At 34.3% G+C, this 10711-nt stretch overlaps 1 long non-coding RNA gene across 1 annotated transcript; it reads left to right on the top strand.

The window, feature by feature from the left end:
• Positions 1–6520: 6520 nt before the first annotated feature.
• On the top strand, positions 6521–7522 carry LOC116403395. Its single transcript, XR_004216174.1, has 2 exons — positions 6521–7208; positions 7300–7522. It is a non-coding gene; the product is annotated as an uncharacterized LOC116403395 (long non-coding RNA).
• Positions 7523–10711: the final 3189 nt, after the last annotated feature.

Here is a 10711-nt window from a genome sequence, read left to right as displayed (position 1 = left end):
GACTTTTATTTTGCAGCCTTTTTACTGTATGCAGCATCGGTTATGACAGCTGTGTTTATTGTGGTTATATTGCTCTGTTTTTGTTGTCAATGGCAATATATCTGGGCTTTTTGTTTTTGTTGTGGTTGTTTTGGTGGTGATGGTGGTGAAATATTTTATTTAAGCCTCTAGTTAATATTTATGTTTACTTAACAAAAAATTTGTTGCTTGAGCTTGCTTCATTTTGTCCTTTTACTTGTTTAAGTCCTCCTCTAGCCTGTCAAGTTTATTAGACAAGCTTGATGCTTCATTTATTTCCTGAATTGATGGCTAATGAAAAACTTCTTGTACTCTTCTTCGTCTTCCTCAAAATCACCGATTCACGACCATCTTCTTCTCCTAGCCCTAACAACGCCAGATTTCTCAACTATCGATCGACGTGACAATCATGCCTGCCTGCTTGACAAAGCCTTTTTCGGTCTACCAATAAAGGAAAAAGGATTGCTGGTGACACGAAAGTTGGGCTCGACGCTCCTTTTCCTATTCCACTGCGCGTCGTGGTCTTTCCCTTGCTGGCTTGGATGACTACTATGGACGATGATCACAACTACTTCCAGTCTCTACTCGATAAGTACCCAAGGATGCCCTGGGAGAGCTCCTTAGTGGATCACAAATGCTTCCAAATTCTTTGTTCGTAGACTAATTTGAAATCCTTCCAATTTTAGGGTTCTAAAAGGTAGAATTTGACCACAAAATCCAAAATTTTTCTTTGATTATTAATTTATTGTATTCAACTTTTTGTCGGTTATTTACAATAGCATTATAGTTTAAAGATATTGAAGTAGCTTTACCTCACCTATATAACTACATTTAAATCGAATATTTGTGGTTTCATGGAGATACTTTTATTTTTTTTACTTAAGGTCTTGTAGTAATAACTTTACTTTCTTTTAACATCACAACATTCCTCTAAACTTGAATCATGTGTTAAATTCTTACTTCATTCAGGAAAATATGGATCCATGTTGTCTTTGATATCCATAAGATACCAATTAGATTGTGTTAATTATTGTTTATAAGAAAATATTTGTGTGCAGAGTTGCAGTGGGTAAATCTTAATGGCTGGCAGAGCAGAAAATTGGTCCGGGATATATTACTCTCAAGACAAAGTATTTTTTATCAGTTTACTTCCCATGGGGTATTTGTTCTTCCTATGCTTTATCCTTATCCCATCTTTCTCCGATGTAGTCTTCATAGGATGGATTTCTGTGGTGTAAATTTATTCATCTAGTTTGTTTGATTTATGGTTGCATTTAGGGAGAAGGTAAATTACATAAGCCGAAGTAGTTATGGAAAACATCTCCAATTTACAGCAAGTTAAAGCAAAAAAAAAAAAAAAAAAAAAAAGAGAAAAATAGCAGTTAAAAACAACTGGGCATCTTGCTTCTTTCTTATTGAAAGTTATGTCGTTTCTTTCAAGTCAAATTGACCACAAAATGCTCAAATGAGATTCTTCAATAGGAATATGTAAAAAAAATATAATATGTAAAATAATTTTTTTATATTGGAATTGGCAGATGGCTGAGGGCCTTCGTGAAACGTGGGAGAGAAGCGATAACATTATCCTTCAAAAAATTCAGGAGTAAATATTTATGTGAAAGGCCATATTATTTAGCCATTTGACCTTATTTATTATTAAATTATTTGGTTGGAAATGATAAACTACACATTATTGTTTCCTTCAGTTGTGATCTTGATTATGGGCTATTTGGTATTTTGCCTACAAACTGTATAGTTAATTATCTATTAGCTTTTGTTTTACTGTCAGAACTTTATGTTTATGTGGCTAATTAAAGCCAAAAGTTTTATTTATCGATCTTATTTTTCACAGCATAAATGAAATTGTGTTTCAAGAACCAGATGCTGCTACATCATTTAAGGAAATTCGTCGTAGAGGTCCGTAAGTTTTTTGCTTTGGAGCTGTGATACTAACCTGTTTGAATAAAGGAATTTGACTTGGTCTTTTCCTCTTTAACATTATGGATTAGGTCTTTCTCTTTACCAGATTTCATAGCTGAAGTTTATGAAGTAATCAAACGGTGTTAACTTCTTATACAAAGGTTAGTGCTAACTGCTAAGCTTATTTCTAAGGTGAAAGATGCTTTTATACCCTCCCCAAAGAATATCATTACTATTTATGTTGTATTTCTGATAACTAATTCTTGCATAGCATCTTCGGTTTGATAATTAAAGTGAAGTTTCTGACATGGAGGTTTTCAAGTTGTAATATATGTTTATGTTTTAGGTAGATTCCCAAACTTTGAAGAAACACTGCAATACTGAGGTAATGGAACGTTGTAAGGCAGAGCATCGGGCTTATTAGAGCCAAGGTATCTTCTTCGATAACAAAGGTAAGGATAGTCCTGATACTACATTTCTTTTGTTATTGAAGTTTAGTGTTCCTTTTGTTGGGTGCTTGGTGGTTGTGCACCTATATTGATTTGTACTTCTGTTAATTAATTATAGTCCTTCTCTCTTGTTTGAGTAATTATTGTCTACCATCTTGTTAGCAAAGGCTTCCCATGGAAATTCAGTTTGTTGTGCTGCATGTCCACGCTGATTTTCGTGATTTTAGTTTTAGATACATAAAAGGGTCTTTGCATCACAACATGAATGACTATTTTTTAATATGAACCTACAATACCCCAAATGAATGCTGGATTAAATTGGATACAAGGCAGATAGAGAGTGAGATGGAGAGTGTTTGTGTGCTTTAGAGCCATCTGTCTCTAAAACATAGTTTCTTCCCCCCCACCCCTATAAGAAGTAATTTTATTGATGTATGAAATTTACAAAAGGTTTGGTGGAACACCCACAACAATCTTTTTGAACTTTTTGGTAGGTTATGAGTTACGAACTTGTATTGAATATTTGTTAGGTCATTTTAATAATTCAAGTGATACTTAGAAAATGCAACCGAGCTTAAACAATTCTACACATTTTTCTAAAATTTTTAGTTTAACCTCTTTAATAAAATTCGATGCGAAATTATTGTTTTCTTTTTGTAGGAATAAAGGAAAATGAAATATAACCAAACTTGGGATCTTTGCAAGCAAGCTTCCATGAAGAAACTAGGTTACAAGGGGAGGTCTTCTGTTCTCCTTTTTTTTTTTCCATCCGTAGAATCTTGCTTAAAATGCTTTGAGGACAATGCAAATTTTTAAGTGGGGTTAGGTTGTAGCCTTGCACATTCCATGTCCTTTGGGAAATTTTCATTTTGCAAATTTCGCCTAAAAATGTCAAAATTTAGAAACTTTTGCAATGCTCTATGCTTAGAATAAGTACCATGTCTACTTCGCTTTTTAGCATAAAAATGCATGTATGCCTAACCCATGAGAATGGAGCTCGGATTTGTGATTGTATTTGTTATTTGAATATGTTACATATGTTGAAAATGCATATATTGATAGCTTAGAAATGAGTAGAACACTTGGTTCATTTTCTGAATATTGTGAATTATGTACATAATAATATGTGTGGTTGTCTTTTTTATCTCAATTTTAATCCCCCTTTTTTGCCATATTCTACTGCCTTTTTTATATTAATTTTAAATCCCTCTTGTGGCCATACACATTTGTATAAGATTGTTTGAAAGCAAAATACGATTGTTAGGTCAAGTAGAAAGCAAAGCCGGCAAGTTCTTAGAGTTCTTCACCCAACATAACAGTCGATAAAAACAAAACAAGAACCCTAAACCCTAAACCCTAAACAAAACATGACTGGCAACCCTTGACCACTAAGCTTAGGTTTGTGATGTAAAATTCTGAATGTTGATGATTATATGTGCTGAAATTTGAGAATAAGCTTGCCGTCTTTTTTGGTTTAAGCCCCTTTTTAGCCACATCTTACTGAGATGTGAATGCAATGATTGAGAAAATGGTATGTGTGTTGTGAATGCTTGATTGCATGTATATAATAAATAAGTATGGATACTTTTCTAGCTTTGTCTTCCTTTGTTGCTTTGCCTGACTTACCTATGATGCACTTAGTCCAAATGTCCAAACCTAACCTAGATAGAGTTAAAAAAGGATAGGAGGTACTCTTTAGAAATTGAGATGATTTTAAACAAATTTGTTGTCTTGTCAAACATGAGTTAGGAGGCTCTTGTTTAGCCACAATAGACTAAATCCCTTTAGAAAATGGTGGGCATTAACAAAACTTGTTGTCACTTTGAAGGGAGTAGTCAAACTTAAAAACTAAGTGTACAACCATAGAAAGGTTAGCCCACCGGTTGTAGCAAGACCTAGTTACCACATTGCATTCCAAAGAAAAGAAAAGAGAGACTTGCAAACGTAAAACAGTGAAACAATTAAGAGATAAAAAAAACAAACAACATATGCAATATACATCAGAAAAAAGGCCATAAAAAATGAGAGGAAACTTTACTTTTGGCCTAACCAAAACCAAACCACCTACTCTTAGCGTTCTAGACATAGCACCGAGTTTGATGAGGGCTTTGAAAAGAGGAGGAATCCTCCATGTTCCACACTAGGGGAAAACGAAGCTTTTCTTCTTCTTCTTCTTCTTCTTCTTTGTTTCTTCCTACTGCCTATTCGACCTGCAACTTTGAGTGTAGTTGCTTGGCTGTCTAATTGCCACCACTCAAAGTCACTCCCTCGCCTTCTTATCACTCTTAATTTCCTTGGCAACAAAGTCAAACTGCTAGAGAACAATCGAATTTTCGTTTGATTAATTTTCTATCCACGGGAGGCTTTTGTATGTTGATCACCCTTGTTTTCTTTGAAAAGTTTAAAAATTCCATACACGATATATTGGGAAACTTTCACATTCCTCTGGACATTAAAAGCTCAAGAGCATTGATTTTGAGCAAAATAAAAATGAATATCCCTTTTAATTTCCAGCAACACCATATTTGAAGTTCATTGTATTTTCTTCTTCCAACTACAGGTTGATGTGATTGTCTTGACAGATGGAAGTCGTATTCTTGGCCTCGGTGACCTTGGAGTTCAGGGAATAGGAATACCTAGATTGGAGGGAGAAGAGTATCTATCTATTGTTGATGAATTTATGGAAGTCGTGCATACATGTTGGCCTAAAGCTATTGTTCAGGTTTATTGGTTAAGATATCAAATTTTTAACTGTGTTCACTGCCAGTAATCAGTATTGTATTCTCGCAATTTGATTTTGAATAATGCCAGTTTGAGGATTTTCAAATGAAATGGGCTTTTGAAACATTACAACGTTATCGTAAGAGGTTCTGCATGTTCAACGATGACATATACAAGTGGGTAGTTCATTGTTCATGTATTCATGCAGTTGATAATTACTTAAAAGGACATATATTTTCATTTATTTCATTTCATAAAGGGAACTGCTGGTGTTGCTCTCGCGTGGACTATTGGAAATGTGAGAGCTCAAGGGCGGTCATTGAGTGATTTTGTTAACCAAAAGATAGTACTGGTAGGGGCTGGAAGGTATTGTCAGCTGTTTAACTTTAACATTTTCTCCAAATAGCAATACTGCTAACTATTTAGGGATCATAAGCCTTGTCCTCTTTGTTGAAACAAAAGTGGTTGTTTCAAAGAGGAATTACTATTACTATTACTATTACTATTACGTGAATATCAGAGAAATGAAAACTTTGGAAACTATAGTTCAATCCTTTTGGTTTAACCTTCATTTGTTTCAACATGTTGTTTTTTCTCCTCTTTCAACTTCAGTGCAGAGCTCGATGTTCTTAACATGGCTATTCAGGTTGTTTTGAGAATGGCAGGGAACAACGATTCTACTGCAAGAAATCGATTTTTTTTTCTAATAGACAAAGATGTAAGAATCTTTTTCAAACTTTCATTTCTCAATTTCTGCATCAGTCTGTCTAAGTTTTTCCTTCCATGAGAGTTACTGATTTCAGAAACTAATCGGATTGGTTTGGAATTTGGATATCTTTATTATGGGTTAATTTGTATGACGCAGTTTCGTGTGAAAAGTATGAGGCAGTTGAAGAAGTTAAATGACTTGTGGTGGTAGTAATCAGTGTCAAACTCATGTGGTTTTTAACTTACAAAGAAAGAGGAAAAATATCAGCTTAGTCTAATGCAGATTAGTGTTTTAAGTCTTCTATCTAATTGTTTGTGTGATAAATGCAGTTACTTTATCAAAAACAAAGAAGAAAAGGAAGGGACCACAAGATTCTTTTAGTATTTTAATTTTATTGCAGTACATTATATTCAATCTTCATTTTTATTGGTTATGCTTGCAAATTGTGTTTCTTCTATTGTAAAACCCCGAACTCTAAGCTAATTGATTTTAATCAGATTGCTCTATTTTTAGGATTTTAATTTTTTGTGGAGTGTTATTTTATTTCTTTAGGCTTGGAACAGAAATTTAATTATTGGGAAAGAAAAGAAGTGTAGGATGAAAAGGTAATATAATAATAATAATATAATAATATTATTATTAATTATTAATTTATAAAAAAAAGAAGGAAATTAAAATTTCTCTTCTTCTTCTCTCTCTCGCGTGACCCTTCCCCGTCTTCTTCCTTCTTTTTTTTTTTTTCTCTTCTTCTCCTACTTCATCCCAATACCCTAGCCTCCATAGCCTCCCCCATCTTTCTTTTTCTTTTTCTTTTCTTTCCTTTCAGATCTGCAGTCGACCGCCGATCGTCTCGATCTTCCATTGAAGTTGAACGTCGTCGTCGTCGTCGGTTGGTGTCATCGGCGTCACGTCCCTCTCACCTTCTCGTTCTTCCGGCTACGTCTACACCGGTCTCCATTCGTGAAGTCCAGCCGCCCGTGATTTTCGTCACATTTCGTTCACCGAAACTGAAACCCAGTCGCCACATTTCTTTCTTCTTTGAATCTAAACCGCCGCGCCCATCCGCCTGTAACCGCCGTGTCTCTCCGTGCCGTTGTCCAGATCTGCAACGCCGTGTCCCCATCGGTAGCCCCGTCCCAACGCCGTGTCCCCACCCGTAGCCCCGTCCCAATAGTTTTGCCGACGCTCGTCGTTCAGATACGAGCCGTGTAGCATCCAACAGTTGTGCATCGTGAAGTCCTCATCTGTCGCGCAACTCCCCGTTTTCCCAGTCGCGGGTCTGACGTCCATCTTTATTGTAGTGCATATCTGTTTTGCACGCATCAATTTCATTCGATTGTCGCTGATTCTATTTTATTGTCAATCGTCAAAGTTATGTTGTGATTTCATTGGTAAGGAGAAATTGTGGATTTAGTAGTATTGTTCTTGGCTAGCGTAAGTTTTAAAATTGATTAATTGATTTGGGTATTGCTTGATTTTAAGGTGATATTGGAGAGTCGTGCTTGGATATCTATGTTTCGAAGTGAGCTTCATTGGAATTGTTGTTTCATTCTACTTGGAATTTAATTTATTGGATTTAGTACGATTAAAGAACTTTACCGTAAACTTGAGGTAAGGGACTTTCTACTGGACTCACCTAAAGTTTTCAGTTGTGTTGGACGATATCCTTATATCGAAACTTAGTAAAGATGATGGTTATGATATACACATTTGGTTGCAGATTAAATGTTTAGTGTATATTGTGTTTAACTGGAAATATATATATATATATATAATATATATATATATATAATATACATATATTTATGAATGGATTGATGTGGATTGTTGAATGTATACTGTGAATGACTGAAAATTATGCATATACATAAATTGACGCAGATTTGATGTTGAATATATATGGAGATTGTCTTGGGATTAAACATGCAGGTGTGGATGTAGATAGGATGATATTAGTAGACTGTGCTGTATAAAATTTTGGATGTGAATTGGTGAATTTGTTTCAGTTGGGTGTGTCTTATAATGAACTGTGGTTTGCGCTGGTAAAAATGAGGGGTGTTGTGACTTTGTGGTTTACTTGACGGATGTATTAAAATGTTATCAACGACCTTCGAACTTAAGTGAGATAGGTTGACTGTTAGAATGTTGAGTGAAAGAACTTGATATTTTGAAGTAACTGAAAGATGTCATAAATTATCGTAAAGATAGTTAGAATGGATTGAGGGGAAAAATTGTTAGTTTTATTGGGATGTATGCCTTGTAGGTGTCCTACGGGATCACCAATTTTTATGCCGACCTTCGGGAGCATTAGAACTGATATGTGTTTCTGCAGAACACTAGACTGAAATGTACGTCTCTCGGGGCGTTAGACTGAAATGTGCATCCTACGGGATCACAAGACTGCGACTGTGCAGGGTGTCCCAATAGAATGTTAACAATTTATTTTTCCCTGACGGGACCAGTAGAGGGTCGCTTACTGGGTATTTTTATATTCACCCTCCTTATTTTTAATTTTTCAGGCAAAGGTAATAAAGGCGGCAAACCGGCGAGGGGCAGGAAGGAAGCGTGATCGCCACAGGGGACACTTTAAAATTTTGCTTCCGCTTAGTGATTTATTGTATATATTTGTATTCGAACGTGAGACTGTTTAGAAATTTTGAGGTTTTAAAGTATTCAAGGATTTGAAACTTTTTAGTTTTAAATTTTTACGTGAATTTTAGTAATTTAAAACTGGGCCCAAACAAACAAAATAAATTTCGTTCTTTTCAGGTTTTAAATTTTATTTAAACTCGGTCTTTTGTCAAAATTAACGATTTTGACATAGTTAGAAAAGTCGGGTCGTTACATCTATTATGGATTTGCATTATACAACACTGCCATATTAAGTCATAAAGTTATGAAAATTAGTAACACACCCTTTGTAGGAGAGAACATGATCCTTCCTTTGAAGTAAATTGAGAGAATTTCCTCTACTGCCTCAATTTTAAGGCTTGAGGTTTGAAGAACAAGGATGAATAATCAACGAAAAAGGAATGAAGAGGTTTCTCGTTTAGGGAAAATAGCGTTGAGTTTGACGAGGGCTTTGAAAAGAGGAGGAATCCTCCCCGTTCCGTAGTAGGGGAAAAACGACGCTTGTTGTCACTCCGAAGGGAGAATTCAAACTTAGAAACTAAGTCCATACCCCACAAGAAACTTGTCCAATGAACCTTAACACTACGAGGATGAATAGTATCCCATGCACTAGCAATCAAAAAACCACTATGACGACCAAGAACCCAATAAAGTTTATCAAGAAATTAAAATTTCAAGATGAGCAACCCTACTCTGATACCAATTGTTGCAACCCTAGAGGGGGGTGAATAGAGGGGGGTGAATAGGGTTTAAATAAACTTTTTGACAAATAAAAAGTAAAATCAACTAATTAGATATTTTTTTAATTTAAATAAAGAACTTTGTAAACTTTGTTAAATAACAAGATTGATAAAAAGATATGAATGGAAGTATGCAATCAAACTCAACCAATAAGAATATGTAACTAAAATTAAATTAAAAAATAATTAGAAAAGAGTTAGAGAAGAAGACACCGTAATTTTATAGTGGTTCGGTTAAACTCAACCTACATCCACTTTCCCAAGCACCTCTTGGGATTTTGATTGAAAATCTTCTTTGGACTCTTTCCACGGATTTGAGCCGAACCGATTCTTGCTCCTTTTTCGGGTTCAAGAGCAAACCCGATCCTTTCCACGGGTTAGGATCCAACCGTTACAATATGTTGAAATTTTTAAATCACACAAAAGAAAACTCTCTAAAAGAGTGAGTATACAATTTGAAGCTCACAAATTTAATCCTCACAATACAATAAGAAGCTCTCAAGAATAAGATGAAAAGAATAAAAATTGGAAGCTTTAGAGAGAATAACAATGTTGGCTTTTTGCTTGAGGATTGTAAAGATTTTAATGATCTTGTGTTTTAAAATTTGAGAAAAGTGAAGTATTTAAAAAGAGAGGAAAGATAAATTCAAAATCATTTTGGGTCATTAGATATAAGTAAAAGAAAAATGAATGGTTGAGATTTAAACTTAATTAGCCGTTAGACACAATACAAATAATAATATAATAATATGTCTTTTCAAAATATTTTGTTTAAAAAGAAATCAATAAAGCAACTTCACCCTCTTTTAAAAAAAACTAGCCGTTAGACACAAGAAAAAATAATAATATTAAAATCATTTTCTTTTAAATTCATTTTCTTTATAAAAGCCAATAAAACATAACAAAAAGCCACATTTGTTACTCCTTCATTGCTCCAAGTGGCTTTCTCTAATTGGTTCAAATTGAATGCTTGGTCGCCACGTCACCATCTCGGGTATTTTTTCGTTAAGCTTCTTTTAGCAATATTTTCTTCATTTGAACTTCGATTTGGGTGATTCAAGAGGCGTTAGAATCATTTTTCCAAGCTCTACGATATGGTCTATTCAAATTAATAAAATTGTCAATAAAAAAAATCAGATTTGTTATCATCAAAACATAAATTAATTGAATAATTAAAATAAATTAATTTGAGATTAAGGGCCAAAAAGCCAACAATCTCCCCCTTTTTGATGATGACAAATCATTGAAGAAAAATAACTTGAAACACACATGATCAACAAGTAATTCTATTATCAAGATGTATAACCATAAAGCTCATGTATATATTTCACCACAAAGAACATACTTGAAAACAATTGATAAGAGAACCTTCTTTGTCCTTAATTAATTTTTTTCTCTAAAAAAATATGCATTATTCAATAGAAACAATTATGCAACAAATTGATAAAAACATATTTTTCTTATACTTCTCCCCCTTTGGAATCATCAAAAACAATACCAATGAAGTTAGCTCTCCCAAAAAA

The sequence above is a fragment of the Cucumis sativus genome, chromosome 4 (genome assembly GCF_000004075.3).
Source record: "Cucumis sativus cultivar 9930 chromosome 4, Cucumber_9930_V3, whole genome shotgun sequence".
Classification (NCBI taxonomy): domain Eukaryota; kingdom Viridiplantae; phylum Streptophyta; class Magnoliopsida; order Cucurbitales; family Cucurbitaceae; genus Cucumis; species Cucumis sativus.
The sequence above is the reverse complement of the archived record's forward strand: the minus strand, read 5'-3'. Positions and strand labels throughout refer to the sequence as shown.